This window comes from Emys orbicularis, chromosome 8 (assembly GCF_028017835.1).
Source record: "Emys orbicularis isolate rEmyOrb1 chromosome 8, rEmyOrb1.hap1, whole genome shotgun sequence".
NCBI lineage: Eukaryota > Metazoa > Chordata > Testudines > Emydidae > Emys > Emys orbicularis.
In genome coordinates this window covers 79,189,923-79,216,377 of record NC_088690.1, presented here as the reverse complement: position 1 = coordinate 79,216,377, position 26,455 = coordinate 79,189,923, and the positions used below count along the sequence as shown (strand labels likewise).

At 45.3% G+C, this 26,455-nt stretch overlaps 1 protein-coding gene across 1 annotated transcript in view; it reads left to right on the top strand.

The window, feature by feature from the left end:
* Positions 1 to 3,233: 3,233 nt before the first annotated feature.
* CTNNA1 (catenin alpha 1) overlaps positions 3,234 to 26,455 on the top strand; it is a 216,326-nt gene continuing 193,104 nt past the window's right edge. The window contains exon 1 of the mRNA XM_065410042.1: positions 3,234 to 3,323. The gene's annotated coding sequence lies outside the window, so the exon portion shown is untranslated. The remainder of the gene's footprint in view (positions 3,324 to 26,455) is intronic.

Sequence of the window (26,455 nt, the reverse complement as noted above, 5' to 3'; positions counted from 1 at the left end):
TACAGATCAAAAATAAGTGATTGGATTCTCTGCTGCCAGTGACACTGAAAATATTAATGGTTTGATGCAAACTGAATACCCAAAGCCCTTAAAAATCTGTCTGTTAAAGAGCCTGTTTGTTAAGATGACTGACAATGAACAGTTCATTCTATCTTAATAATTTGTCTCTCAGGCAAGGTTACAGTCATGGAATTAGGACCTGATCGTCTTCCCATTGACTTCAATGGAAAAACTCAAATTGACTTAAATAGCAACAGGATTGGTCCCTTGGTGCATGGGGTCTATTTTCATTGAGGACTCTGGAATGATGGCCTATGCTCCTTTCTCTGTCCTGGGACTAAATGCTCCCCTCTCTTGGTTAAACCCATGAGAGGGGAGAAAATCTGAAAACTCTGCCCGGTGCATTATCTCTTCTAGGGCCAGGGACTTATTAATATCCGGGGGGTGGGGGGTGGTCCATGATCTAAGGGGAAACCTACCTTCATCCTTGCAGAGCATGGATAGGTGCCTCCCCTGTGATGCTTCCTGGCCCCATAGCATGGCTCCCATGGGCATCTGGATGAGAAATGCTTTATGTCCCCCTGCTAAATCACACAGGGCACAGCTATACTCTCTTTGACAACTGTCTCTGTTGTTTTGATTGACATCAGCCAGACAATAGAAATAGCAAGTAGATTCAGATGACTCTATCATTGACATGATTGAGATATGAAAAATTAATTTAATTCAGTCACTATTACAATGCAATCATAATTTCTATAGAAATGTTCATATCAAAAGTCATCTCAAGGTGCGCTACAAAAAGCAATCCAAAAATCATTGAATATGGCATAGAAAGGGTCAATTTCCCACACAGTACTGGTACTTTGTGAAAAACGTTGGGAAAAAAAGCTATTTAAAGACAACTCTTCTCATACGCAAACCTGCCAACCCTACCTCAATTAGATTAAGTCAGTTCTTAAAAAAGTCTGTTTTCTTCTGATGAAGGCTCCTGCTCTATATGATTCAATTAAACATTTAAAATGGTATGCATCATTTTCTGAAATCTTCCTTGTTTGCATTATCACAGCTTGACAGCCCTTTTATGACACAGATTTCCAGTATTTTCTGTATTTAAGATACTTGCATGAAAACAGGAACTTTTTGTAAAAGCAACACTGTCAAAAATATTAACATATAACATTTAGATTTTATAAAGGGAAAAAAGCAATTAACAAAACCTGAGAGAAATAGAAGAGTTTGTGACATTTATTTTTTAAATTTCAGTGAAAAGATTTTAAAAAATGTGTGTGTGTGTGTGTGTGTATATATGTGTGTATATATATATATATATATATATATAAAACCACCACTCACTACTTTCCACTTTGTTCTAAACCGTAAGAACTAAAGACACACCAAACTTTTATTATGGAATTTGAAATACATTAATCATGCCTGGTATCAGGCTTCAAGACAAGTTCAAAGCTCTGCCTATGTTTGTCAAATGATTCACTAAGGTTCAGAAACCATGTAAGTGGAGAAATGCCCAAATCCAAAAGTCCCAGTGTGGATTTTGAACACTTGGTCTGAACCATTCCAAAGCCATTATACATCTGCAAAATTCACCTAAACCTCTTTTCTGGTTTTGGTTCCTGTGGTTTTGCACCCCATCTCCCTTGGATTTTACATTTAAATAAAGATAAACTCAGTCAAAACCAGTCTTACTGTACCTGCTTTTGTATCAGCACTAGGCAAAAGGGCAAGTTTCCCATGTATTTGATGTGAAATTTTAAATTGACCCAGGTTTTCTGGAAACTGGGTTCAGGTTCACTCAAAAGTAGAGATGGGCCTGAACCAAAAACCTCAAACCCAGATCAGACATGAGAAATGCCCAGTGCTCATATGAAAGCAGTTACAGTAAGACTGATTTTGACTGAGTTTAGCTTTATTTAAATGTGAAACTCCAGGAAGTGTGCTGTGAAACCACAGCAACCAAAACAGGAACAGAGGTTTAGGTGAATCCATTCAAAACAAATCACACTACTGTACATGCCTTTGCTGAGAAAGTGAAATGAAGCCCTTGAGTTTTCTTTGCCCATATGAAGATGCAGAGTGAAAGAGAGTATGACCAACTCATTCAATAGTGGAATGCAGTTGGGTTTGAATAATCTCCAGTGATCCTGGGTCAGAGGAGGTGTTTGAGGAGTGCAAGTGTTATGTATAGGTTTATCTATCTAATTCTAAGCAATGCTCATCATTGTAGTAGTGGGATGGTGGGTCTTGGGCCTGAACCAAACACTCCAAACTTTAGGAGGCGGGTTGGAATCTGGACCTGGATCCTGATTTGAATTTTTCCTCTGGTGCCTCACATTAGAATGGGCCAAACTCCAGACTCAAACTCCTTCAGTGAACGAAAGGTTGAAATCTGAACCCAGATTAGATCCAAACTTCATGATTGAGTATCAGCCTGTGAAAGGCTGAACCAGATCCAATGCCTAGCTTGATTGCCCTGGGAGTTGAGATCCAGACCTGAACACAGATTCATGGGGCAGGCCTCATTCTACCTCCTTTGCCCTATCCCTCTGCAGCCAGGCACCATGATGCATCCCATTCCCCTAGGGAAGACCCTGTTAGCAGCTCCACACCCCTGTGCTCTGGGGCAAGGCCCTCTGACCACCCAGGTCTCACCCCACCCAACATCCCCTGTACTCCCATCCCTCAGCCTGGGCCCTCTGCCGCACTCCACTCCGCAGGCCTCCCTCACCCCACCCCCTTAGCCCTCTGCCCCCTCCAGGTCTCACCACAGTCCCTGGCCCACTGCCCCCCAACTCCCCACCTGACACGCCAGGCCTCACCTCACTCCCCTGGTGCTCTGCCCCCCCAAACTCACCTCCCCCTCTGAGACCCCACCCCAGCTCTCTACCCCTCCCCCAATCTTCCCGCCTGACAGTGACACACGCACCCCGACCCAATCTCACCCCGCTCACTGCCTCCCAGGCGGGGCTCTCCCCTGCTGCCAGCGGCCCAGGCACCTTCCTCTCACCTGAAACTCTGACTCACTCTCACTGCCCCCCCGGCTGTTCTCGCAGCGGCCGCTCCGCCCGCCACTACGCGGGCAGAGCTCCTAGCCTCTCACCTGCGCAGGGCGGGCGGTCCCGGGAAGAGCCGGCTAGGCCGTAGGGGGAGGTGCCCGGAAGAGCCGGCTAGGCCGTGGGGGGAGGTGCCCGGAAGAGCCCATTTCCTCCTCTCCAGTCGGGACGGGCGCGGCGCAGAGACAAAGCAGCTGAGGCGGCTCCGGCCTCAGGATCCACCGGTGCCTTCTTCCCGTCCGGGACCCGCAGGTAACTTCGCGGCCCGGGGCCCCTTCCATCCCGCCGAGTTGGAAACTTTTCCTCCCGCCGCTAACGGGGCCTGGCCCACGGCCCCACCCCCGGGTCACCCCTCCCCCCGCCAGTGGGCCCGGGCAGCCCCCAGTCCCGGTAGGCCCCAGGGCGCCTCATGGTGCAGCGGCCCCCGGCCGGGCCGCCGTGCTCTGAGCAGGGCCCCTCGCCCCGCGGGAGCCGCGCTGCCCCAGCACCGCGTGGGGCGGGGCCCGGCGCCGCAGCCGGCCTGGCCCGGCCCGAAGCGGCCCGCACAGCTTACTGGGGCCGCCTCCCACTGTTGGGAGGGTCGGGCCCCCGGCGAGGGAAGCAGCTCCCCGCCCCACGCCGGTGCAGCCCGTCGCCTCAGCCGTAGAGCCCGGGGGTGCGCCCAGCCCCCTTCTCCCGGGAGTCTCGGGCGTTAGCGCTGCCCCCAAACTCTAGCTGCTGGCTTTGTTTTAGTAAGTTGTAGCCGCAATAGCCCTAGATGTGAGCGGGGCGAGTTGGGTGGGGGAAATATTTCCTATTGGCCCTTTCCTATTGGCGAAAGAGACACGCTTTCGAGCACACACAGCTCTTGTCTCTGCCACCAACAGTAGTGGGGCCAAAAAAGAGATTCACCCCACCCACCTTCTCTTTGTTTTACCAACACGTCCCTACTCACTATGTCCAACTCCCCTGTTGGAGCATGAAAGACCTGCACAAACAGGAGGAAGCTGACTATTGTGAAGGGCTGTCAAAGCACAAGATGACAAAATAGAAAAATAATTTTCCTTAATCTTTCAATTATAGTGACTTTTAGATATTACAGTAACATTAGTAGGGAAAAGTTTTCAGACAAGTATAACTTTGACTTGTTTTGTAAGCTGACATTGTTTCTTGAAACTCTCAATGTACAAAAAATAGTCTGTTAGTACACAAGTAATCCCCAACTTTTTAGTGGGGTGGCAGGTGGCCTAGTACTCTGCATCCACTTACACCACAGCTTACACACCACTTACATCATGTATTTGGTCCGTACTCCCACCGATGGAAGTTGTGACAGTTAATAAGAGGACTGAACTTAGCCCTATATGCTTAGCTCTCAAGGGCAGCAGTTGTAAGGGGAATGTGTTGGCATTCTCTTTCGTTATCTGTGGAGGACTCTGTCTAGTGGATTTACTTCTGTAGTTGAAGATGTGTGGCTGGAATGAGTAATGTTAGGCCTGTAGTCTGCCAGACAAGTACAGTACTTCCATTAATGCAGTAGCTTAATCGTCATGTAGGCCTCATGCCAAAATCGACACATTGCTGTGCTGTCTTGTAACTGTGAGGTGGTGTTTCTGTATTGTAAAAAGAACAGGAGTACTTGTGGCACCTTAGAGACTAACAAATTTATTAGAGCATAAGCTTTCGTGGGCTACAGCCCACTTCTTCGGATGCATATAGAATGGAACATATATATACACACACACATTTCTGTACTGTGTTCACTGTAAGAAACGAGAGAAAGTGGTACATAAGAAGAGCCTGAAACTCACTTTATTTTATAAAGAAGAATGGCTACGTCACTGGGTTGGTTTTCACTTCAGGCATGAATAGCTTTATTTTAAGGCTGTCTTGTTGTGTAGTCTACCTCTGACTTGCAAAAGCAGTAAAACACATGAGAACTCTAGTGATATACTATAGTAAAATTACACAAGTTCTGGGTGGGTGTAGAGAACCTGATACAAGATGTATTTCTCTTCCAAAGTTACTTATACAATATCTGTACAGCTACCTGGTGATCCTTCTGAACACTTCTATTTCTGGTCAGTAGCACTGGTCAGTTTCTCCCACTGGTCACATGCTACCGAAATCCTTGTCTATCACTTGACTACTGCACTAGTCTTGTATCTGGCCTTGATGCTTGCGGCCTGGCTCCCCTCAAGCCCATTCAAAATGTGGGTGCAAAGATAAGAACATAAAAGTGGCCATACTGGATCAGACCAAAGGTCCATCTAGTCCAGTATCCTGTCTTCGGACAGTAGCCAATGCCAGGTGCCCCACAGGGAATGAACAGAATAGGTAATCATAAAGTGATCCATCCCCTGTCGCCCATTCCCAGATTCTGGCAAACAGGCTAGGGATACCATCCTTGCCCATCCTGGCTAATAGCCATTGATGGACCTATCAAGATAAAGAGCAAAGGCTTGATTGTCCTTCTCCCCTCCTCACTCCACCCTTCAGTCTTTTAATTGGCTTCCCCATCTCCAGTCACACCATAGACACCTCTACCCCGATATAACGTGACCCGATATAACACGAATTCGGATATAACGCGGTAAAGCAGGGCTCTGGGGGGCGGGGCTGCGCACTCCGGTGGATCAAAGCAAGTTCGTTATAACGCGGTTTCACCTATAACGCGGGAAGATTTTTTTGGCTCCCGAGGACAGCGTTCTATCGAGGTAGAGGTGTACAAACTTACCCTGAAAGTCCTTCTCAGTTTTGCTCATCTTTAATCAACCAATGATGCTAGCGTTAATACCACAAGAATTATCCCATCTTCATGCATGAGGGGTAGTAAAACTTCCTGTCTAAACTTGTAAAATCACCATATTTTCCTCCAAGTCATTCCTCAAAACATACCTGTGTCCTAGTAGGTACTGGAAACCACAGTCTGAAAATTACTAAGCAGGTAGAGATTTGTAATTCCAGTCCTTGTCTTGCCTAAAAACTGTGCATATCCTGTCTGTTTCCCAGTCTCTTCCTCCCTCCTGTCTCTCTCTCTTCTTCTCCTCTCCCCCCCCCCCCCCCCCGTGTCTCTGACCTGTTTTATGTTGTCTATTATTGGACTGTAAGCTTCTGGTGTCAGAGACTGTTTACTGTGTCTGTACAACATCTAGCACAATAGGCCCGTGATTTGGCTGATCGCTAGGTGCTAGCATAATGTAAATACATAATAATGAGCTGCCTATGTCTTTGAACAAAGTTTTTTTGTTTAAAAAAGGCCTCTTTTGAAAATGAAACACTTTACATAAATGTTCTTAAGAAGAATCTTTGTGCCCTTTCTCTTAAAAATACAGACAAAAACTAAAGACCAAAACAAACTATCAAATACTATTAAAAACCTTGTCTAGTTTTATTTTTCAAAGAATTCTAATAGGACTCTGAAATGGAGTAAATGTTTATGTAAGGTGGGCAGAGTTGGGATTAGAACTCTTATCCTCAGACTAATAACTAAAATATTCAACAAAATTATATTAATATTGAATGTAAAGTTTGTAAGCATCTGAAGGCCCGGAAAGTAAAGAAGTTAATTAGTATATTCACTTTGGTTTCTTCCTGTGAATTTTGAGGTGCTGTTTGGCATGGGGAATGGCAAGAAATTCATACAGTTATGTTTCTTCATTCAGAGAAGTTCCATAGTCCTAATAAAATTAATTGGAGGATAACCGATTTAAGCCAGTCTTTTGCATAGATCAACTACTTGAGTGCCTCCCTTCTTGCAACTCATTGAGAAATTGATCTTTACAAAAGAATCAACAATGGCAAAGTTTAAACTGGAAATATATTTAAGTAGACTTTTAATATGAATTGAAATTAGATCTTGTTGTCAAACAGTGGTGGTGCCTTCTTAAATTCCTTTCTCATGCAAGGAATTAATTGGAAATGTTACTTACCATCTGTGATGAAACTGAAGTAATCCATAGATTTTAAGATAAGCCGGGGGTGAGGACTTAAGTGACTATAAAATGCTGTGAAAATGCTTGTTTTACTGAAGATATAACAATGTTGGATATTAAATTGAGGTTAGTATATCTTTTGAATTTAGTGGACATCAAATAGAATATGGCAGGTAGAATACTTACTGAGGTGTTAACCTGAAACTGGAATGTAGGCCCAACGAATGTTTGTGTTCTTTTCTCTTGTAACACAATGCCTTTTTCTTGGAAATCCCCAAATGCTTATTCTGCTGAACTTTAAAGTTTATGCGCTTAAGGGTTTGTCAACACAGGAAAGTTATACCAATATAAGCTAAGGAGTGAATTGATACTGGTGAAGCTTCCCATGTGGATATACTTTCTGGTGTGGTCTAGCTTTGGTTGCTGTGCAAGGAGTTCAAGCTAAACCAAAAATAGCCATTCTTATTTCAGAATAAATGTCCACAAGGCCAGTTATACAGATTTAATCTTTAGCTGATACAACTTTCCTGTGTAGACAAGCCCTGTATTACTTTTCAGGGTGGATTTGATTTAAATCACTAGTCAGGGAGACTTGATTTAATCATGGATTTCTACATAAAAGTGTATTCTTGTTGGTTGTTATAACCTTAATACATAGTCTTCACAATTCAGAGATAGATGTAGGTTTCATTTTTAGAAGGTACACACTATATATTTTTTAAGTGATTTATTTTGAAAACCTTTCAGATTAGTTTTACAGCTATATCAGAAAATGAATGATTGTTTATTTCATTTACCAAAGGTAAATGAAGCTGATAGTTCACCTCCCTATGACTTCATAAATATCTCCAATTCAACAGGTTAATGATTAATATTTGAAGGATTTTTTTTGCCATGCTGTATTAGGAGGAGAACATCACCAGACAGACATTTAAATTGTTTTATTTAACTAAAACAACGTTACATATTCAACAGCAAACATATAATATTTTAACAAAACAAGCATATGAATTTTTGAATTTAGTTAAACATTCAAGTTTTTTTTAAAGCAGGTTTGTTTTTGTTAAAATTGTTTTTAACTAAAATAGTAAATCAAATATTTAAAAAACCAAAACAAAAATTAAATCTCCTATGTCAGCCAGGTCAACATGAGAAATTTAAAATATTGGCTTCTGCAGCTAACTCAGTCGTCTTCACCTTCATTTTCCTGTTTGTTCATAATCTGGAAAAGAAAATGGATAGCAACTCTCCAATGTCTTGTATACACTAGGAAAATGCATCCTATTAAATGCCTTACACACATTTTAATATAATTTAGCATAGGCAAGGACAAGTTGTGTATAAAATGACAACTAACATTTTAAGGCATGATTAACTTCAGCAAAATACGCAGTCTCATTAAAAATGACTTTTATATCAGAAGACTGGAGGAGAGTAAATGTTGTACCTATATTTTAAAAAGGCCCTAGTGGTAATCCAGAGGATTGCCAACCAGTAACCCTTACACTTGCATCTGGTAAACTGGTTGAAATAATGATTAAAAATAGAATTAAACATCTGAAAGGTGTAATAGGGTCTAACAAGCATGGTTTGTGGAAAAGGAAATTGCATCTTGCTAATCTACTGATGTGTTCAAAGAATTCTGATAAAAGGAGTGGATAAAGGAAAACCAGTTGATCTAATTTTAGATTTTCAAAGGGCTTTTGACAAGGTCTTTTACAAGAAGCTGCTAAAACTAAGTGCTCCTGGGGAAGAAAAGTATTGTCATAAATCAAACTGTCTGGGAGAGAGAAAACAGAGTAGGAATAAATGACTAATGTTCATCATAGCAAAAGGTTAAATGTGATCCCCAATGGCTGCAGATATCCTGGAGCAGCTGAGAACACTGAACTCTCTGCATTATCCCAGACTCTGCAGCTGAGTGCCACTAGGTTCCATGGTAGGTCTGGCTGTATATTTATTGATGATCTGGAAAGGAGGTGAGCAGTGAGGTACTAAGAAGACTGAAGTTCTTCAGAGGGATTTATAACTGTTGAATGGGCAACATGATGGCAGATAGAAGTTCAGTGTTGATAAGTGCAAAGTAATGCATGTTGTATTAAAATTTGAGCTATTCATATGCTATACAGGGTTCTAAATTATTTGTGGCAACTCAGGAAAGGGATCTTTTCATCAAGCTGTCTACAATGATACAGACTTCTGTTCAATATGCTGCTGAGGTCAAAACTGGCAAACAAGGTGGTAGGAAGCATGAGGAATAGGGTGGAGAATAATACAGATGATGTCAGAAGGTCGCTATATAAATAGTAGCATACCCTCTTTCACCATACCCTGGTCAACCCATTTCAAAAAGGATATTGCAGAATATGAGGGCGTTCAGACACTGGTGACAAATGATTAGAGGTGTAGGAAAAACTCTCATGAACAGTAATTGAAAATTTTGAATAATTCCTCTCCTTTTTAAGGTGAATAGAGGGGGGGCATAAGTGTGTATGAAAGTGACGAATGACACAGAGAATGTAGATCTGGCGCTTGTGTCCTCCCCATCTCAACACAAGAACAATGGGGAATTCAGTTAAATTGATAGAGTAATTTGTAACCGATAAAAAGAACTCATTTTTACTGAATGCCTAATTGTCATTGAGGCCAAAAATTAATAAGAATCAGAGGTGGATAACAATATCCCAGGGTAGACAAGGCCCAAATGATCAAGTGACTTAAACCTTCCCGAATATAGACACAGCCTCACATTTTACAGGCATAACTCCTACTATTCCAGTATATGAGTTTTTTTGTTTTAGTTTAAATCCCTTCCCATATGACACAAACTAAAAAGAGCTGGAATAATAGTGTCTACACTAGGGGTTGGGTGTGGGGTGTTATTCCAGCATAACAGTTTTTTTAAATTACACCTTTGGCTAAACTGAAAACTTTCCCATGGATAGAAGTCCTTACTATGTGCCTGTAAAATGATGATGGTGATACTGACTTGAGGCATAGGCTACGTCTACACTGCAAGCGCCACAGTGGCACAGCTTCGGCTATGCTGTTGTAGCACTTGTAGTGTAGACACTACAGCGACAGAAGGATTTTTTCCATTGCTGTAGTAAAGCCACCCTGAAGGCAGTACCTAGGTCAATGGAAGAATTCTGTCTTCGATCTATCTGCGTCTACAGTGGGGGTAAGATCAGCTTAACTAAGGGCATGGCTACACTCACAGCGCTCTACATCTGTGAATTAAACCAGCCCTTGGAGACCGCAGCAGGGAAAGCGCTGCAGTGTGTTCACACTGTCAGCTGCAAGTGCACTGGCGTGGCCACATTTGCGCACTTGCAGCGGCATTGCGAGCGGTGCATTATGGGCAGCTATCCCACAGAGCACCTCTTCCCATTCTGGCGCTGTGGCTTGTGGGAAGGGGGCGGGTTGGTGCGGGTTATTCTAGGTCCTGTCCCAACGCCCCGTGATGCATCGCTTCGCATCCCAGCAATCCCTGTGCTTCTGTCCACATTTGGCGCCATCTTTCAATGTTTTTTGTACTGCGTGCTCTGTCTTCCCTTTCGGTCTGCGGGAATGGATCCCAAACGGCTGACTATGCTGATGGGTCTCGCCAGCACGTCACAAATTGTAGTCGAGTTCCTCCTTAAGCTACAAACTGACAGTGAGGAGTCTGATGATGATGTCAACTTGCATAAAGCGTACGGCATGAGATTGCTTGTGGCATTCACGGACATGCTCACCGCTGTGGAACGCCACTTTTGGGCTAAGGAAACAAGCACTGAGTGGTGGGATCACATCGTCATGCAAGTCTGGGATGACGAGCAGTGGCTGCAGAACTTTCAGATGAGAAAAGCCACTTTCATGGGACTGTGTGCTGAACTCGCCCCCACCCTGCGGCGTAAGGACACAAGATTGAGAGCTGCCCTGCCAGTAGAGAAGTGGGTGGGTATTGCAATCTGGAAGCTGGCAACTCCAGACAGATACCGATGGGTCGCTAACCAGTTTGGAGTGGGAAAGTCGACCGTTGGAATCATGTTGATGCAAGTTTGCAGGGCCATTAATCACATCCTGCTCAGAAGAATTGTGACTCTGGGTAACATGCGTAACATTGTGGCTGGCTTTGCACAAATGGGTTTCCCTAACTGCAGAGGGGCGATAGATGGGATGCATATTCCAATTCTGACACCAGCCCACCTAGTCTCCGAGTACATAAATCGGAAGGGGTATTGCTCTCTGGTTCTCCAGGACTTGTGGATCACCGGGGGTGTTTCATTGACATTAACGCAGGCTGGTCCAGAAACGTGCATGACGCACGCATCTTTTGGAACACAGGCCTATTCAGGGAGCTGCAAGCCGGGACTTTCTTCCCAGACCAGAAGATCACTGTAGGGAAAGTCGAAATGCCCATTGTGATCCTTGGAGACCCCGCTTACCCTTTAATGCTGTGGCTCATGAAACCCTACACAGGGAGCCTTGACAGCAGCAAGGAGCGGTTCAACAGGCTGAGTTGGTGCAAATTGACTGTGGAGTGTGCTTTTGGCTGTTTAAAGGGCCGCTGGCGCTGTCTGTATGGGAAGCTGGACCTGGCCGATGACAACATCCCCACGGTTATATCCGCGTGCTGTACCCTCCATAACATTTGTGAAGGGAAGGGTGAAAGCTTCACTCAGGCATGGACCTCTGAGGTTCAACACCTGGAGGCTGAATTTGCACAGCCAGAGAACAGGGCTATTAGAGGGGCCCAGCGTGGGGCTGCAAGGATTAGGGATGCCTTGAGGGAGCAATTTGATGCTGAAAGCCACTAGTAATGTTTGGTGCCCTGCACAGGAGTGAAGTGCAGTGGTTCCAATGTTAGTAGGAATCTGTGTTTGCTACGTATGATGCACTGACTTGCAGTGCCTGTTGCTTTCCTGGGCTTCAGTATCTTTTACTTAATGCAATAATAAATAATGTTTTCAAAGCCAAAAAATTCATTTATTTAAAAGAAAATTTGTTTATTGAAAAGAAACACAACTACTTGGGAAACAGGGCATGACACATCTGTGCTGTGTGGGATGAGGGAAAGGGGTGGGGTGGGGAATGGGACAATTGGAGATTCATGTATGTCCTGTTATACTTGGCCTTCCTGTCTGGAGTGCCGTGCAAATGTCAATTTATTTAATGGTGGTTGGATTGAAATATAAAGTCTGAAAATTCCTCTTCATTTCATTGGGAAGTTGTCTTCAAGAAAATCCCATAAGGCTTATGGGGTGGGAGAAAGCTGGCTGAAGTTGAAAAATTCTGTGGGACTGTTGGGTATTAGTGACTTTTTTTTTTTTTTTTTTTTTTTTTAACAGAGCTTTAATATTGTGAACACCCATACATCAGAAGTTTAAGGTGACTAAACCTGAAAAGTTCTCTTGCTAGTTTGATCATTGTATAAGCAAATTGCGAAGACCTCTGCATGTTAAGTATGCAAGTCAGATAATGATTAGTGATCATTAATACTAATCACTCATTTGCTACATATATCAGCAGCTTTCACAAATTTAAAAATTAGTGTTGAATTCATTAGGCGAGGGCTTAATCTAAGATTGAAATATAAGTTATCTATCTTTGCATAGGATACATTATTAGGTGCACTGCACTGTGTACCTTATGCAAGCGTCTAGATTCCAGCAAACCAAATCCATCCAATGACTCGCAGCTTTGACTCTTGAATAGTCTATTACAATTGACTGCACACTAGCAGTGCTCTTCTCCAATTACCAATGACTCTCTATTCTCTTCCAGCTTCTGCGGAGTTATTTAATTTTCTTATTGTCTTCTAATAGACATAACACAAACCTTAATCTCATCACTTCGTTCTTGTCAGATAGTTAGCTTTCATTCACAGACTGAAATTAGAATCTAGTGTTTCTGATATCCACTTTCAAATATGTTCTGTTTGTTTAAATACTTCAGATGTTTAAAAAATGGAAAGTGTGGTTTTAAAAATGTCATCCAGTTGCTCATTTCCCTTGAAGTGTGGGTTTTTCACAATTGTACTGAACCATTTTCATGGACTAACAAAATTCATCGCAGTGGAGGAATGAAATTGGCTCCCCATACATGCTGATGTCAAATTTAGAGCTTTAAGAAAGGATCTTTCCTATATGTATGAACTAAAATCATGTCTGTCTCAGTAAGGCTTTGGGGTTAGTCTTTAATTACAGTAGTATTTTGAAGAATGAGGTGATCTTAACTAAAGATTTGCTGTCTTGGCCTCTAACAAACTAGATAATTTCAGCATGTCTCTTTCTGTATTTAAAACTTCTAATGAAGGTCTGGATTAGAAGACTTTGTTCTGCTAAAGAATGCAGTATACTACACATTCATAGTAATTTAGGAACAAAAATGTAGCTTTAGGATATGAGTGAGGCCAATCTTCATTATTTCTAACTGCATGGCTTATAGATTGCACTTGAATTGCAGACTGAGTGCTTAAGACACAAATAAAAATACCAGGATTTCTTTGCTTCTTATTGCCAGTAATCAGGGTTGTGTGGGGTGGGGGTTTTTTTTTTTTTTTGAAAGCCAAGCAAAAATTCATCTTGCAGCATTGACAGATTCTTGTACCAACTGATAAAGTTGGCTAATTTGTAGTAGAAACGTGAATGCATATTTGCTGGTAAAACTTGCTACTCTGTGGGTATCCAAGGATATGTGTACATGTATGGCACTGCAGCGGCATAGCTGTACTGATGCGGTGGCACTGCTGCAGCATGTCTGGTGAAGATGCTCCATGCCGATGGAAGAGAGCTTTCCTGTTGGCCTAATAAAACCATCTCCACAAACAGCAGAAGTTAGATCTGCGGGAGAAGCTGTCCCACCGACGTAGCGCTGTGCATATGAGCGCTTGTGTCGGTGTAATTATGTCGCTCTGGGTGGTTGTTGTTCACATCTCGAGCTACATAAGTTATGCTGACCTGTGGTAATGTAGACATAGCCCAAACTTTGCTTGTTTGAGCGTTACCCCTTTTCTTTTAGGATATGTGTTCAGTGCATAATTAACTTGGCTGATCAGCACCCAGGTTAGCCTAGCTCAGGTGTGAGGAGCCACACTGCAAAGCTGTACCCCAAGCTACTGGCCAGGTTTACACTACAGACCTATATCGGTATAACTATGTTGCTCAGGATGTGTGAAATCCATACCCTCTGAGTGACATAGTTATACCGACCTGACCCCTTGTGTAGACAGCATTATGACAGTGGGAGAGCTCCTTCTTCTGACATAGCTATCACCTTTGGGGAGGTGGATTAACTATGCTGATGAAAGAAGTTCTCCCTTTGGCATAGGAGTGTCTTCACTAAAGTGATGTGGTGGTGCAGCTGCACGGCTCTACATGAAGACAAGCCAACTGTATCCTCGCTAGTGCTGCACTTTCCTGTGTGTGTCTGGGGTCACATCCCACAGTTCTTTATGCTGAAGTAAGCTGAGCTGCTCTGATTCCTTCCCAGTGAATTATGGGAGAGCTTGTCTGTACTACTGGGTACATGGGCATGTGTGTGTAACAGGATGGCCTACTCCTTTTAAGGGCTGGGGTGTCAGGGAGCAGCTGGCCCTGTTCTGGAAAGGCGCCCAGCTGGCAGGTGCTGGGAATCGTGACCCAGTTGGAAGCATTTAGTGACTGGGGCTGATAATTTCCAGCCAGGGGATTTAGAGAAGTGCCCCAGCTCTGAGAGGCAGGACTTAAGAGAGGGCTAGGAGCACTTTCCTGCCCTCCCTCAGCCTCCCTCTGTAGGCACAAGAAAGACCTGTGTTGGGGGAAGGACCAGCATATTAAGCTATCAGACATTCTTAGTTGAAGAACAGGACTGTTGCTTTTTGTTCCAGTTTCCTTTTGTTTAAAAAATAAACAGAGCTGGCCCTCCAGGATAAGGCTACACCCTGAACTGGGTGCGGCCAATTGTTTGTCCCAGCTGTTGATCTGGTCCTCAAACCTATGGGGGCGGGGTGGAGAGGGGAATTATGAGAAGGCATTGGACTGTCACACTCAAGTGTCTTGACCTTTGTCCACACTGCAAAGTGGGAGGATTACCAGCCCAAGTGAAAGACCATTCTTGGCTTTAACTAGCTGAGCCAGCTTGTTTGGGTGGAAGCACCACTAAACTCAGATGAGAGGGTTTTGTGTGTGAATGGAAGGTGTGGGGGGTTGTTGTTAGGGGTAACACTTGAGCAAGAGCATGGGCTAACTCTTCAGTGAAAACATATTTGCTAGGGAAATTGATCTGTTTGCAGATCCCCTGGCATCTCTGCCAAACGAGCTACTTCAATTATTAGCCATGTGTGGCTTTGTCTCAGGTGTTCCAGCACTTGTGGCACTGAGGCTTATGCAGGTTCTAGCATTGCAGTGTAGGATCAAAATGCACAGGTAGAAGTGTGAGGGTAAAAGTAGCATGCTTCTTCCTTCTGTTATGTGTAGCGTACTTTATTGTTGGCTATTAATTGTTCACTTTGAATACTCGATTGAAACACCCCTCTTCTCCCTCCTCCCAAAACCACTGTGATGCAACTAGATCTTTCAAGAAGTAGGATGTCTTCACTCAAGCTTCTAAATATCTATTTAACTTTAGGCACTCTCTTTAATAAATAAATAAAATCTTGTTGCACTTTTTTTTTTTTTTTTTTTTTTTTAACCTCAAGTAATGCCTTCACACCAAGTCAGGCTTCCCTGCATGTGGCTAGAATCCTGCTTGAATAGTTTAACTTTTGGCAACCAATAGTCTGCTCAGAGATTAAATCAGACAGCTAGTCTGAAGGAGTGCAATATGACTTTGAATAATTAAAAGGATATGAGCGTGGTTCTTGTGCTCAATCTGAGGATGTCATCTATCAGTTTAAGGCTTATTGTAACCGAATGATAAACTAATACAATATCTCCCATATTTGCTGTACTTTGACTTTGACGCAGCTCCTTTAACTCTTTTGAGGCAACATGTTTATGCCAAACAAGAATGAAAAAAGCTTTATGTAAGTAAAGGCATCAGGCTATTGTGTAAGCATTTCGATTTTGAAAATGCTTGCTTTTTGTGAAATCATCATTGTTATGGTCTTGAGAGCATCCTATTAGATGTTTGAGGAGAGCATGTCTTCTACCTCCCCCCATGAAAGAATTAGATTTCATGCACATGATGTCTAACTTCAAAAACCTTGGTTGTACTTATTTTTCCCTAATAAAATGCCAAGTTTCTAACTCTTAAAGTGGAGGGTGAAAAATAGCATTCCTTTTAAGTAAAGTTAAGTTAAATTTTAAGTAATTTGGACCTGTAAAGGAATTCTAGTACAGAAGCTGCCAAGATCTGTTGGGCCTTATCCCTGTCCTACTGAAAAGTCTTTATCCCTGTCCTATTGATGGGGAGGGGTAGATGTGACGAACTGGGACTGTTCTTAATGTTTCCTCTGAATACTGTGTGGGTGCCTCAGTTTCCCCCATGCATTTCTTAAGTCTCTAGGGGGTGAGATTGTTGCAGAGCAAAGGGCCAGTGCACATAAATGGCCAGCACTCTGTCTCCTGGCAACTAATGGCCAGGGCCCTTCCCCCCTGCAAGGTGATAGCTAAAGGTGTTGGAGAACAAAGGAATCAGGCGACCTCCTGGCCCGGGAAAGGAACAAAGCAGAGGAGGAGGGGCTGGAGAGTGAGTCAGTTTGGAGCTGGCTGGGGAAATGGAGGGGAGCCCAGACAGGGCTTTGGCCTCCCTGGGACCCCCCAAGATGGACCTGACTGAGGGGGTCCTGTTGTCTGTACCTGCAAGACCTGTCTTGGACTGCATTCCTGTCGTCTAAATAAAGCTTCTGTTTTACTGGCTGGTGGAGAGTCATGGTGAATCGCAGGAAGCCGGGGGTGCAGGGCCTTGTCTCCCCCACACTCCGTGACAGTAAAGCACCAGAATGTGCACAGGGATATGTGTGTGACAGGATCACATATTGAAAAAATGCCTTTGTGTGAGGGCACCTGATTCAAAGAGAGAATGTGACAGGGTTTTCATGGGTTACTGAAGGATTTGTAGCTGGAAGAAATTGATGTCCTTACCTTTCGATGATGATGAGGGAATAAGGCAGCTGGGAGGGAGTCAGGTTAAAGACATATTTTTTTAAAAGGAAATTAAATGTAAAAAGTTGCTGTGACCGATATGACAGTTTCCTGCACTCTCTTTGGGAAATTTTATTGAGGGCACGTCTACACTGGCAAAGTTACAGTGCCACTCAGAGCGCGGAAGGAAAACCGCTGTTGTGTGTTCATACTGACAGCTGCCCGCACAATAGCGTGTTCACACTTGCGGCACTATTCGGAGCGGTGCACTCTAGGCAGTTATCCCACAGAGCACCTCTTTCTCTTTTGCTGCTAAGACTTGTGGGAAGGCGGAGCGGGTCGCGGGGCATCCTGGATCCAGTCCCAATGCCCCGTGATGCATTGCTTCGCATTCCGGCAATCTCTGTGCTTCCATCTGCATTTGGCACCATCTTTCAAAGGTTTGTGTGTTGCGTGCCCTGCCTCTTTTGGGCTGCAGGAATGGATCCCGAACTGCTGACCAGTATGCTGTTTGCTCTGACCAACATGTCACGAGTGGCAGTGGAGTTATTCCTGAACTACGAAGGCAAGAGGAGTGCAACATTGATCTCGCCATGTATAGTAGCTACAACACGAGAAGACTTGTGGCATTCACGGAGGTGCTGACCACAGTGGAACGCCTCTTTTGGGCTCGGGAAACAAGCACTGAGTGGTGGGATCACATCATGATGCATGTCTGGGATGATGAGCAGTGGCTGTAGAACTTTCGGATGAGGAAAGCCACGTTCATGGGACTGTGTGATGAGCTTGCCCCAGCCCTGCGGCACAAGGACACGAGAATGAGAGCTGCCCTGTCACTGGCGAAGCGTGTGGCGATTGCACTGTGGAAGCAGGCTACTTCAGCTGGCTACTCCGATCAGTCACTAACCAGTTTGGAGTGGAAAAGTCAACCATTGGAGTCGTGTTGATGGAAGTGTGCAGGGCCATTAATTGCATCCTGCTCTGAAAGACCATGACTCTGGGCAACGTGTATGGCTTTGCACAAATGAGCTTCCCTAACTGTGGAGGAGCGATAGATGGCACACACATTCCAATTCTGGCAGCAGACCACCTAGCCACAGAGTATATTAATCGGAAGGGGTAGTTCTCTATGGTTCTCCAGGCACTTGTGGATCACCGTGGGCGTTTCACAGACATGAACGCAGGCTGGTCCAGAAAGGTGCATGATGCATGCATCTCTTGGAACACTGGCCTGTTCAGGAAGCTGCAAGCAGGGACTTTCTTCCCGGACCAGAAGCTCACCAGAGGGGAAGTCGAAATGCCCATTGTGATCCTGGGAGACCCCACCTACACCTTAATGCCGTGGCTTATGAAGCAATACACGGGGCACCTTGACAACAGCAAGGAGTGATTCAACAACCGTCTGAGCAAGTGGAGAATGACTGTTGAGTGTGCATTTGGCCGTTAAAAGCCTGCTGGCGTTGCCTGTATGGGAAGCTGAACATGGCTGTAACATAATTGTATGTTGCTTTGCAGTGCTCTTTTTGCTTTCACTTAATAGAATAAAGATTACTTTCAAACAAACACAATTCTTTTATTAAAAGACAACAACTGGAGGAGAGAGTCAAACAAAATTCACCAGCAGGAAGGGGGTGGGGAAGGTCTTGAGAGGAGGAGGGGTCCTGGGATGGCTAAAGATTTGTGTATGTCCAGGGATCATACCCAGCTTTCTCCTTTGGAGTACAATGCTGCAGGTGCTGTACTTCAGCAGGGCCAAACTGCAGAGGGATGGGTGTTGAGTGTAGTGGGAGTACACAGTGCTGGACTGTGAGGAGAGAGAAGTGGAATGCTGCAGGTAGAGAGTGGAGCCAGGAGGTTGATTAACTGTGTGTGTGTGTGTGTGTGTGTGTGAGAAGTGCATGGGGAGGGCTGGTGCGGAGCTGCTCGGTTTGAAGCGCTAGTATCGCCTGGAGCATGTCCACTTGGTGCTCCATATCGTTTAAGAGCTGCTCCGTGGCTTCTTTCTGGTGTGCCGCGTTCTCCTTTTTGTTCCCTCTTCTCGCTGTCCCGCCAGTCCTTCAATTCCTGTTTCTCAGCGGCGGAGTGCATCATAACCTCACGGAGAAAGTCCTCCTTCGTTCTTCTTGGCCGCTTTCTAATTCTGCGCAGCCGTTCTGCCTCCGATATCAAAGAGGGAGGCTGGGCTCCCAAGGTCATCTCTGAAGTTTAAATGCAACGTTTTACAGAAGCAGTATTGTTTGCAACAGACAACACTGATTCAGTACTTTAAACACAGCCAGTAGTCTCTCGCCTGTTGCTAACTGGCTGACCCCAGGCAAGCACACATGAGCCACAAGACCTCAAAAATGGTGAGTAGCTGCAGGGGCAGGGTAAATTGGTGTTCCCAGCACTGTAGTGGGAGCCTGATAATCATTCCTGTCCCCACATTTTCCACAGGCTGTGTCTATTATGGAAGCTATCTCGCTGCTGAGGGTGAGCAGGGAATCAAGGGGGAGGGTCTTCTCCAAAGCAGCTAGGATTGCCCAGTATCTCCATAAGAGTTTCCGGGAGATCTGAGGGAGATTTCCTGTGAAGTGAGAGAGTCTATCAACAGCCTGTTCCGCCGCTCAGACTAGGCATGCGGTGGGAGACAAGCCTTCTTTCTTCAACACTCCTGCCCCCAACAACTCGCTCAGCAATTCCCCAAATCTGATCCACTTACCAGGGCCTCCTCTCCTGTTTGCGCTTCACCATGATCTGACTGATGTGACTGGCTAGGCTCCTCCGGGGTAGAAAATGACTGCATGCATCTCTGGCCTCCGAGTCATCCTCTGCCTCTGGGTCCCCCTCCCCTTCTTCTTCCAAGATTTCCCCCTCTTGGCTCGGTCCACTCTTGACTGGCATGCGAGCCAACGAAGTATCCACAGAGGCCTTCGCAGTGGAGGTGGAGTCGCCACCGAGTATCGTGTCCAGCTCTTTGTAGAACCAGCAGCTCATGGGCGCAGCACCGGAGCGGCAGTTTGCCTCCCGCAACTTGGGGTAGGCATTCCACAGCTCCTACACTTTTTTACCCTACACTGCAGTGCGTCCCGCTCATGGCCCCTTGCTGTCATGCATTGTGAAATCTGTTCATAGGTATCATAATTCCTATGGCTGGAGCGCAGCTGGGACTGGACAGCCTCCTCTTCCCAAATGCTGATGAGGTCCAGCAGCTCAGCATTGCTCCAAGCGGGGGATCGCCTGGTGCGTGGAGCAGACATGGCCACCTGGAAAGATGTGCTGAGACCATTGCATGCATCACTGAGCAAACAGGAAGGGGACTTTCAAATTTGCAAAGAAATGTACGGGGTGGGGATGGCGGTTGCTCACCTGAGGGCAGGCAGTAGAGTTCAAATTTATGACCAGAGAGGTGAGAACAGGCATTGTGGGACACCTCCCAGAGGCCATTCGCAGTGCTGTAATTGCCACGGTGTCTACACTGGCACCGCAGCACTGTAGCCCCAGCTCAGAAAGTGCCATGCCTTGTGTCGGGGTGTGTCGTGTTCCTCCCCCCCCCCCCCCCCCCGGTGCACTAAGTGGCTTGGCAGTGTGTACACCTCGCGAGTTACAGAGCAGAAAGCTGCTTTGCTGCACAGAAACTTGCTAGTGTAGACACGGCCTGAATTAAGTATTTTTGGAGTCCATTGTCTTAAATGCAAAGGTAATATATTGTGAGCCTGGATGCTCAAAAGGACTTTACTGAAGAATGGGGCAGACAGGAATGAACTTTTTGGACAAGACATGTTAAGTGGATTTCACTGGAAATATCACAGGAGAGGTGAAAACAAATCTCTCTTCCCACCCCCCCCCACCCCCTTTGCCTCAGGTTATATAAAAATCCAGCCCTTTGAAGCTGTGCCCTGAGGAGAGGCCAATTGTCTGCTGATTACCTGTTCCCAGGGTCACAATATCAAAGGCCCAAACTGTATAAAAGAGCGACAAAGGGCTTGTCTACACTGGCAATTTACAGCGCTACAGCTTTCTTGCTCAGCGGTGTGAAAAAACACCCACCCTGAGCGCAGCAAGTTTCAGTGCTGTAAAGTGCCAGTGTAGACAGCGCTGGTAGCTACACCTCTTGTGGAAATGTGTGTGTGTTTGTTTGTTTTGTTTTATTTATTTATTTCTCCTCCCCCTCCCCCCCAAGCGCTGGGAGAGTGCTGTGCTGCGACCACACAAGGCACGTTAAAGCACCTAACCTTGAGACAAGGTGTGTGAGGTAATATCTTTTATTAGATCACTTCTGTGGTCAGAGAGACAAGCTTTGGAGCTGCACTGAGCTCTTGGGTTTTTCCCAGACCTGTGTAACTCAAAAACTTGTCTCTGTCTTACAGAAGTTGCTCCAATAAAAGATTATATCTCACCCATGTTATCTCTAATACCCTGGTACAGACAGAGCTACAACAACATTGCATAAAGGAGTTACTGACAGATTCATGCGGGTGCTAGTTCTGAGCCATGAACTTGTAACCATACAAAAATCCCTTGGTAGGGTTTGAAGGATTGATCAGCTGCTGGAGCCCTTGTTGGGGGAGGAGGCCTGATCTCTGGTAAGCTTATTAGTATGCATGTAGGTTGACTTGTTGTTTATAGTGTTTTCTCTGTAATGCTTAAGAGGAGATATGGTTGCTTGTAAAGAGCTGTGTGGTAACTGATAGCTGTGGGCAATTATGCTGTTTATAGCCTCTGAGGAGAAGGCAAAGCAGACCTGTTTAGGCAGTCTGACTTGCTGGGGAACTTAGGCAAGGAACTGTGCAGTTAGGGAAAAATCATAGGTCTCAGCCCCGGAGAGGGGATGGCTGGAGAGCCAGAAGCCTAAAAGTTGGTTCCCTTGCTGGCCCACAGAGGGGGAATACAGGCGCAGTTGCCCTGAACTGTGATAGTAGCTTCCTTTTTTTTTTTTTTTTAAGTAATATCAGTTTTAGAAAATTACTTAGGTAACTTTGGGTTTTGCTTCTAACTGATTAGAGAAACATTTTTCTGTATTCTAGTTTATCTGTAACTTCACATAATTCCACATGGGCCTTTGGCACATCAGCAGTAGAGAAAGAAGCATGTAAAATGCAAAGTTGTGACTGTAAAGACAAACTGTGTGTGTGTGCGGGGTGGGGGGGGGTAATACTTCAAGGGCTGGTAAAGTACTTGAAACTTTCAACCACTCATTGAAACTGACTAGAGTTGTCTAGCAGGACCTGAATGCTGTGCTATAGGATCGGAGCAAGGGGAATATCTGAAGGGTTTGACAGATGGGTAGAGGGAATTTGGGGTTGGACAGGTGGCATTTAACTAGGCTAGGTACACAGATCTTAACATTGGATTTTCAGCCTGCTTGTAGCATTGCTAGATCTCTCTGCCTCCAATCACTCAGAACAGCTTAAACTTGTCCTTAAGAGCCTGGTTTGTGCTGAATACCCTTGCCCAGGGGTGGGTAAACTACGGTCCAGGGGCCATATCAGGCCCTTCAGACACTTTAATCTGGCCCTCAAGCTCCCGCCGGGGAGCGGGGTCTGGGGCTTGCCCCGTTCTGTGCTGTGGCTCCACGTGGTTCCTGGAAGCAGCAGCATGTCCCCCCTCCAGTTCCTACGTGTAGGGGCAGCCAGGGGGCTCCGCACACGGCCCCAGTGCCGCCCCCGCAGCTCCCATTGGTTAGGAACTGCGGCCAATGGGAGCTGCTGGGGTGGCGCCTGCAGATGGGGCAGCGCGCAGAGCTGCCTGGCTGCGCTTCCGTGTAGGAGCCAGAGGGGGGACATGCCGCTGCTTCCGGGAGCTGCTTGAGGAAGCACTGCATGGAGTCTGCACCCCTGCTCCCCTCCTGCGCCCCAACCCCCTGCCCTAGCCCTGATCCCCCGCCTGCCCTCTGAGCCCCTTGGTCCCAACCCAGAGCCCACCTTCCCAGCTGGAGCCCTCATCCCCCTTCCCTGCCTATCCGCACCCTATCCCCCTGCCCCAGTCCAGAGCCCCTTCCCACACCCTGAACTCCTAATGTCTGGCCTCATCCCAGAGTCCTCGCCCCAACCCCCAATTTCATGAGCATTCAGGCCCGCCATACAATATCCATACCCAGATGTGGCCCTTGGGCCAAAAAATTTGCCCACCCCTGCCCTTGCCTAACAGGCACTCAAGCCATTCACAGTGCAACACTTCCTGGTGGCTATAACTGTAGCCAGATAAGTGTTTGAGTTAAGGGCATTATCCAGTGACGACACCCCCCCCCCTCCATTATTCACGTGTATAAAATAGTGCTCCGAATGGAACCAACTGTTTTTCCCTAAGATGAATTCAAGTTTTTTATTGCTGCTTTTATTTTGGCTTAAAATACTGGAAGTTGAAGCTAGACAAATTCAGACTGGGAATTATGTAAATTTTTAACAGTGAGGGTAATTAACCATAGGAACAATTTACCAAGGGTTGTGGTGGTTCTTCATCACTGGTAACTTTTAAATCAAGAGTGAATGTATTTCTAAAAATTTTGCTCTAGGAGTTGTTTTGGGGAATGTCTGTGTTATACAGCAGGTCAGACACTAGACTATCACAATGATCATCCCTTCTGGTCTTAATCTATGAATAACATTCAAAGGGAAAATGCTTATGGCATATGCTAGACGTGTGTATTGCAACTGAAATGTATCTAACTTGCAGATCTACAGCTCTTTCTCTTATGCCCATCCTTTACCAAGGGTCAAAACCTGTCACTGACTTCCAGATGGATTATTTAGTTTGTCTGAGGCATACAAAGCATGGGAGTAAAGTCCCTCTTTTGGCATTTGGAACATGTTCCTAGAGGGCAATGGTTTCTCCAGGGGCTGAATGTGACACATACCAATTTCCAACAATATTCTTGGGAGACCTTATTGAGTTAAGTTTAAGTATGTTTGGAATTCATTGCATTGAGTGAGTGGGTTATGTATTGTGGGCCAAGATTGTACGTCACTTCTGAGTGAGATGGGATGTGAACCCTGGAAAGTGTTATTTACTATTGAATAACGTGCCAGACAGGAATGGACTTTTGTAGCCACCTGGGGAATATTGAGGGAGAAATGAATGCAAATTCCCCACCTCCAGTGATGTAAAACTCTAGCTTTTTGAAGCTGCATCCTAAGGAGAGGACCATTCTCTGCTGATTACCTGTTCCAGAGTCTGTCAAAGGCCCAAGCTGTATAAAGGAAAGACTAACCTATTCAAGGGTGTGCTAGTTCTAAGCTGATGCTGTCATGAATTTTACCCCACCAAGAGTTTGTGGTTACAAGGATTGAGTCCTACCAGAGCCCTTGCTGGAGTTGTGGGGTGGTGGTGGTCTCTAAGTTTATTAGCATGTGGGTAGATTCTTCTGTTTTTAATGGGTTTTCTCTTTAAGAATAAATCTGTGAACCTTGCTTGCTGCTAGTCTAAAGGAAATTTCAGGTGAGCACAGAAATTTCTGGTTGGAGTTGATTTTTGAACATGGGTCTCTCCTTTTTGCTTCTCCCCACCACACTCTCATACCAAACTACAGCCAACAAGGGATAATTGCATTGGCTTGGAAGTTCTGGTAAAATGATGAGTAATGAAATAGTTTGCTTAACTGTTACCCATAGAATTTGGAGTCAACATCCCGCTGAGATGAATGGGGCAACTCACACCACTCTATCCTTCTGGATGCTCTGATGCATTAGCTTCCTGTATCTTTGAATAGTTTGGAGTCAGTTTCACAAGAGTTGCCAGCTCTCTTGATTCTATTTTACGAGTGACATGTTTGGTGTCTTTACTGTCCCTGGTCTTGAGAGTGCAGCCTAGTCTTAACTAGGAAAAAAGGTCTCAACATAAGTTAGTTACCAAGAATTAACTAACATGTAGTAACATCCTAGTGTGGACAAGGTGGTCTATCATCCATCCCCCCCACATTTCCATAAGCTGGTCAAGGTAAACACCAGAGGGTTTATTTTAACCAACTAACGTGTGGAAACAGCCAACTGTCTTGTCCACACTATGATTTTACCATTTGGGGGTTTCCACATGGTAGAACCAAAACACATGGATTCTGTGGCAGATATCCTTTGAATTCAAGAAGCCCCGTGTATACTAATGCTATTGTTTGTAGCAAAAGCTATATCAGGGTTGCAAAATGGCTTCCTATAACCCCCTGTTTAGAGGGTGATTAGTCCAAACGTAAGACATTTCAGGCATAAGAAGAGGCAAGGAGTTTGGGTATGTCTACACTGGCAGAGTTACAGGACCGGCAGTTACAGCGCCACTCAGAGCGCTGAAGGGAAACTGCTGTTGTGTGTTCACACTGTCAGCTGCCTGCGCAATAGCGTGTTCACACTTGGGGCACTTGCAGTGGTATTCGGAGTGGTGCACTCTGGGCAGCTGTCCCACAGAGCATCTCTTCCTCTTCTGCTGCTAAGAGATGGGGTGGGGATGACGGTTGGTCACCTGAGGACAGGGCGGTAGAGTTCGAACTGATGACCAAAGAGGTGAGAACAGACATTGTGGGACACCTCCCGGAGGCCAATCGCAGTGCTGTACTCGACCAGGGTGTCTACACTGGCAGCGTGGCGCTGTACCCCCAGTGCAGAAAGCTGTATGCCTTTCGGGCTGTTTTTTACAGCACTGCAACTGTGCATTTTCTGCGCGCTAAGTGGCTTGGCGGTGTGTATATCTCGGGTGTTATAACGCAGAAAGCTGCTTTACTGCGTAGAAACTTCCCAGTGGTGACAAGGTCTATATCTCAAACTTTGAAGGATTAGATTTTTATTGGTAAATGATTTCACAGTACACACACACTTTTTTCCCCCAATGATAATTGAAACTTACTGGTAGGCAGAAAAACGTTACTTGAGAACTTTGTGTGTGATTTAAGGATATTTACTTTGTATATTTTGACAAGTGATGTTGGTAATTTGTCTTAACTGTTATAAAGCCTTAACTTTTTGAATCCTTGAACTTCTGATGTATGGGTGTTCAGCATATTAAAACAAATGCCAACTCTACCTTTGTTTGTACTGCTACCTTTTCTCATGCAAGAAAACAATGAAAATTCAATACCTTTATCTTAATTTGGGGATGGGATGAGCACCATCTCTAATTTAAAATGTTTCGAAGAATGCATGCGCACACTTACCTGAGATTCCTTCCCCTTCATAACACTCATCCATACTTACCTGGTTGGACTGATTAGACTGTGACGGAGTCTCAAACAGGTCCTGACTTGCAGCATGGCTGGAGTCCCATGCTGCGTCTCCCCCTGTTTCTCCTTCTGTTTGCTGTTCACGGCATGGGTCTCTGTCTGGGGCTTTTTCTGAGGTATCCACAGTGGTCTGTAGGGTGCTGGTGGGTTCTCTGCCAAATATGGCATGCAGCCCATTGTTAAAGCAGCAGGTCCGTGGTTCAGAACCAGATCTATTGTTGGCCTCGTGATATGGCTGGC